Raw genomic sequence first — 6070 nt, 5'->3', positions numbered from 1 at the left:
CATCCCTGTGGGTAAAATGAAGATGATAATAATAGTATCAATCTCACAGACTGGTAAAATGCCAAGGCACTTCTGGCATGCAAACAATAAACATGTACCGTAGTTAATATTGTTGATGTTATTACTACTATTTCATGCAAGCAGTCTTACTTTATTGAAACACTTTCCATGCTCTTTCTGTGCGTATTTACACATCTCCTTACTCTACCTGGGTCATCCTCAGAAACAATCTCCTTTCCTCAGCTTTGGGGTCGTCCCCTTGGGTAATTCTTTCTAAACACCCCATCCTCACTCCATAATTTGATACAGAGGCCCCTTTAATGTATTACCACAGTGCTCTATGTTGGCTTATGTATTCGTTTTCTACTGATGCTTTAACAAATTACCACAAACTTAATGACTTGAAATAAGTAGAAGTTATTTTACATTTCTGGAGGTCAGAAGTCCAAAATTAATTTCACTGGACTGAAGTTGGCAGGGCTGGTTCTTTCCCGAATCTCTAGGGACGAATTCATTTCCTTTCCTTTTCCAGCTTCCAGAGGCTGCCTTCATTCCTTGGCTCATTTCACTATCCTCCACCTTCATTGTCAGCATGACATTTTTCAGTCTCCTCTTCCTCTCTCTCTCTCACCCTCCTGCCTGCCTCCCTCTTAAAAACACCCCTGTGATTACATTGAGCCCATCAAGATAATCAGGATAGTCACTCCATCTCAGAATATTTAACTTAATCACACCTGTTTTAGAACTCCAAATTCAGGCTCATGTACCGGATGGGCAGCTGATGCCAAATACTGAGATACTGGTGCTTGGCGATAGAGAAGTATTTATTCTATTGGACCAAAGCGAGAGAGCAAGAGAGCAAGATCTCTCAGATACACAATAACAAAAAAGAAGCGGGGAGTTTTTATGAAGCTAGAGAGTAATGGAGAGGGAGTTTCAAGGAATCCAGGGGAAAAGTCTGTGTTTCTTCCGTTTCAGATAATACCTTGTGCAGCCGTATGTACATGGCAGCTGGTTGCAATGTCCTTCAAGGAATTCATTCCTTCTGCAAACTATTCTTATGACACTGAAGTTATCTTCTTCTGCTTGACAAAGAAACAGTACATCAGCAGTTTATAATTACATTGTGGGAACAAGGAATACTGGGCAAAAAGCAGGTGGTTAACATGTACAGGTAAGGAAGGGCCTGATCAAACTTTTTATTATTTCAGTCACAAAAAAAAAAAAAATTACTGGGGTGCTGAAATCTCAAGCAGCCTGGTTATGTATCTACGAAATCCCTTCTCAGTGCAAGGTAACATAGTTATAGATTATGGAAATTAGAATGTGAACATCTTTGGGTGTAAGGTGGAGAGATCTTTATTCAGCCTACCAGAGCCTCTCTCACATAATTTACTTTGCTGTATTGTATTTGTTTGTTTACTTTCATGTCTGTTTCTCCAGTGGCATATGAACCTACTGAAAGCGAGAACTACCACTGACATAGCTAACTGGTCTTCCTATCTCAATGCTTAGTTCAGAGCCTGGCATGTAGTAGGGCCTCAGTAGATATTTACTGGCTGGATATGAGGTTAGATGATGCTTGAATAGAGTCATTTGAAGGATGAATAGGAGCTCCCCAGGCAGTTAAGGGAAGAAGAATATTCCTACAGAGAGATGTTAAGCAGCATGGGTTTGAAGAATCACTAGTCCTGAATTGGTACTGCTGGGACATGATTTGTGCTGAGGGATGGAGCTGGAAATACTGGTGTCACATCATGGGAAGAATTTGGATTTTTACCTGAAGACCAGTAGTTCAGAAACCCAAATGATTATCAAAATTGCCAGGATAACTTTTAAAAATAGAGATTTTCAGGTCCCACTTTGGAAATTCTTACTCATTAGTTCTGAGTAGGGCTGTTTCTAAAAGGTCTTTGTGATGGTAGTCTAGGTTGACATGCCCTTGCTATAGGTGATAAAGGAGTCACTCACTGACTCTTAGGCAGAGCAATTTTTGTCACCTTGCCTCAGAAGAGCACTCTGAAGAACAAATTTGGGAGGGAAGATGTTGGAAGTAAGGAGATCAGGCCCATCTGTTCTATTACAAAAGCTAAGGCCAAAAATGATGAAGGTCCAAACCTTCAAGCATTTCTACTGGATATAGACAGTATTTAGATGTCTAGCATGGGTTGAGAGTATCCCTTATCTGAAATGCTTGGGACCAAAATTGTTTCAGATTTCCAATTTTTTAAGACTTTGGAATATTTGCAAATATACATGAGATAGCTTGGGCATGGGACCCAAGTACAAACATGAAATTTATTTATGTTTCATACACACCTTAAACACGTGGCCTGAAGAAACTGTCACATAATATTTTTAGTAATTTTGTAAATGAAACAAAGTTTGTGTACATCTTAATTACCCATGTGGACAATTTGTGGTGGTTTGGTGTCAACATCATTCCTGACTCTGAATTTATATGCTACTGTTAAGTAATCATTTTCTTCTACTTATTCACATGTTTGTGCTTAATAGTAAAAAAAAAAAAAAAGATACACCATTAATACAGTGAAAATTAATGTGTTCAGGGTAACTTGTATCGTCATGTCAGTACTCAAAAAGTTTGGCATTTTGGAGCACTTCAGATTTTGGATTTTCAGATTAAAGATGCTCAACCTATTTACGTATTTGCATGTCTAGAATGATGATATATATGGTTTGGGTCTGTGTCCCTACCCAAATCTCATGTTGAATTGTAACCCCCAGTGTTGGAGGAGGGGCCTTGTGGGATGCAATTGGATAGTGGGGGCAGAAATTCCCCTTGCTGTTCTCATGATAGTGAGTTCTCATGACATCTGCTTGTTTAAAAGTGTGTAGCACCTCCCCCTTTGCTCGCTCTCTCTCCTTCTCTGGCCATGTAAGATGTGCCTGCTTCCCCTTCACCTTCCTCCATGATTGTAAGTTTCCTGAGGGTTCCCCAGTTGTGCTTCCTGTACAGCCTGCAGAACTGTGAGTCAATTAAACTTCTTTTATTTATAAATTACCCAATCTCAGGTAGTTCTTTATAATAATGTGAGAATGGACTAATACAAATGATTTCCAGATTTTCACCTTAAGTTTGAAGTATGACATTCAGAAGAAGAATAGATTTAGGTAGGTGGCAAGGGTGATAAGATGACTTTTGATGTACTGAGTTTGAGATTGCCCATGGCTATCCATGAGAAAATGTGCAGTTCACCAGTTGAATAAATGGGACTATAGCTCCAAAGTGATTGCAAAGGGATGAAGTAGAGATAGTGAATATAGGACAATATTTTTAGTAGCTTAGATAGAAGGAAAAACAGAGTTTATTGGTGACAGAGAGATGCAGGATCAAGAAGAGTATTGTTTTGTTTTGTTCTGATTTTAAGGATAGTGTACCAGTCAGAATTCCACCAACCAAAGAGAAAAGTGGGATATATATAAAGGGATTTACAGAAAGAAATTGACTTATACCATTGTAGGGGTCAGATAGGAAAGTCTGAAATTCATAAGGCTGGAAACTCTCAGGCAGGAGCTGAAGAGGAAGTCCACAGGTGGAATTTCTTCTTTCTTCACATCTTCAGGAAAACCTAAGTCCTATTCTTTAGGCCTTTCTACTGATTGGATCAGGCTCACCCACATGACCCAGAATAATCCCCTCTAGTAAAGTCAACTGACTGTAGACATTAATCACTTCTACAGAATACCTTCACAGCAGCACCTAAGTTAATATTTGATTGAATAACTGGGTACTACAGCCTAGCCAAGTTGACACATAAAGTTGACCATCACGGACGGAAAATGACTTGATCAAACATATATATAGGCTGAAGGGAAGAATTCAAAGTGTGAAAGAAGCTGGATATTACAAAAAGGAGAAAATTGATGGAGAAAGACCCATTACTCATTCAACAAAGTTTCTGAGCATCAGTTGTTTGCCAGATACCATCCTCGAAACCAGAAGAGACAAGCAGGGATGAAATCAAGTGCTGAAGTAAAGGAGTTGACTTAAATATCAAAACCTTTCATTTTCTGAGCCAGGAAGAAAAATACAAATAGTATACATATGAATCTATTTGGAATGGAGTGATGGGCAGCTTCTGTGTCCTCAGTGGAGGAGGACTTGAGATCATTACCAAGAGTGGAGGAGAGCAGGGAGGTGGTGTTCTGGATGAGCAATGGATGTTGAAATCCGAGCTTCCTTGAATCAGGGGACGTGGAAAAAGCACAGGGTGTGTACATTAGAACTAAGGTTTTAGGGCCATACTGTAAACAAATCTCTAGACTGAAAAAAAAAAAAAAAAAAGGCTGTCACAGATACAAATGACCATTAAATGTAAATCCTTGGCCATCTCATTAGCAATTCACAAAATACAAATTAAAATAATTTTTAGCTTCTATCAAATAGACAAAGAGTAAAAAGCACAGTGTCTGGTGTTACTAGGGCTTCACACAAAAATTTAGGTGCAAAGTTATTCTTTGTTGTAATCATGAAAAAGGAAAGTGACATTGTATCCTCACAATAATTCGATTACTTTCTAATATTTTGGCAGTGGAATTTTTTATTCCCCACAAAATCTTATATAGAAACCTACTATGTAAAACAAATATATAAAAGCAAGATTGCAATGGTTAAGGAGGTATGGGGGAATGCAAGGCCCTCCCATTAAGGCAATTTTGAGGGGCCATTTCCTGAGGTACTTGCCCAAGATATTTCCTAGAACAGTTTAAAACCCACTGTTGTAAATAAATATGTATTCATGTGAGCAATTATTAATGATACATTAAGTTTTTTTAAGCAGTTCAGAAAACTGTATGTTATTCCTTGAAAAAATGCATATCCACACGTTGAGGAAAAGGTCTGGGAGGATATAAATGAATGGTTGTTTTTCTGGCAGTAGGATAGTTTTTTTTTTTTTCTTCTATGAGCTTATTTTTTTATATTAAAAAAGAAGTATTGTTGTAATGAGAAAAAATTACTTATTACTTTTATTTATTTACTTATTTTATTTATTTTATTTTTTTTGAGACAGAGCCTTATTCTGTCACCCAGGCTGGAGTGCAGTGACACTATCTCGGCTCACTGCAACCTCCACTTCCTGGGAACAAGCGATTATCCTGCCTCAGCCTTCCAAGTAGTTGGGATTACAGGCACCCACCGTGCCTGGCTAATTTTTGTGTTTTTAATAGAGACGGGGTTTCACGACGTTGGCCAGGCTGGTCTTGAACTCCTGACCTCAGGTGATCCCCCCACCTCGGCCTCCCAAAGTACTGGGATTACAGGCGTGAGCCACCTTGCTCAGCGAAAAAAAGTTATTTTTAATGCCAGAATGCTGTGTACCAAGATGTTTGTGTGTGTGCATGCACATGATATGCATATGCACAATATACTCAGAGACATACCTTTTGGCTTATTCCGCTATGGCCTTTCAGCTCTAATCCCATGCTTCTATATTTGCTCTGTGATGCTGGGACTGGGACTCTGCAAACTACTTGGCTAGCCTGTAGATATACCAATATGGGCCACTAGAGGGAGGTTGAAGGCAAGAGCAGGAGAGAATATTCTTCTCTGCTCCACTGTCCCTGGCAGTGTTGCCCGACACTGTCTTCACTCCAGGTAATGGCAGTTCCAGTCCCTGACTCTTTTTGACACATGCTCAGAACAACCCTCAGAGGTACTAGCAGCACCGGGATGGTGTTCTGTCCTTAGAGGTCTAGGTCCCAATTCTATAAGTGCCTTTCTCTAAAAATCTAAATTCTGATAACACCAAATTTCTTTGCCTGGTCTCTCCAGTTCCAGGGATTCTAACTGCTTTCAGCGGTTATCCCTGTGTTACTTCAGTGTTGTATCATCTTTTCATGTTAGTTTTTAAACATTCATTTAACCAATTCCTTATATTCCTTAAATTCTTTCTGATGGCCAGGCGCGGTGGCTTGTGCCTATAATCCCAGCACTTTGGGAGACTGAAGTGGGTGGATCACTTGAGGCCAGGAGTTTGAGATCAGCCTGACCCACATGGTGAAACCCTCTCTCTACTAAAAATGCAAAAAAATTAGCCAGGCATGG

The 6070-nt window shown here is 39.4% G+C and overlaps 1 protein-coding gene across 2 annotated transcripts in view; it reads left to right on the top strand.

Annotated features, from left to right (window-relative positions):
- The window catches only part of BOC (BOC cell adhesion associated, oncogene regulated), a 247391-nt gene that overhangs the window by 973 nt on the left and 240348 nt on the right, over positions 1-6070 (top strand). The window lies entirely within an intron of this gene.

This window comes from Trachypithecus francoisi, unplaced genomic scaffold (assembly GCF_009764315.1).
Source record: "Trachypithecus francoisi isolate TF-2019V2 unplaced genomic scaffold, Tfra_2.0 Lachesis_group0, whole genome shotgun sequence".
In the NCBI taxonomy this organism is placed as follows: domain Eukaryota; kingdom Metazoa; phylum Chordata; class Mammalia; order Primates; family Cercopithecidae; genus Trachypithecus; species Trachypithecus francoisi.
The sequence above is the reverse complement of the archived record's forward strand: the minus strand, read 5'-3'. Positions and strand labels throughout refer to the sequence as shown.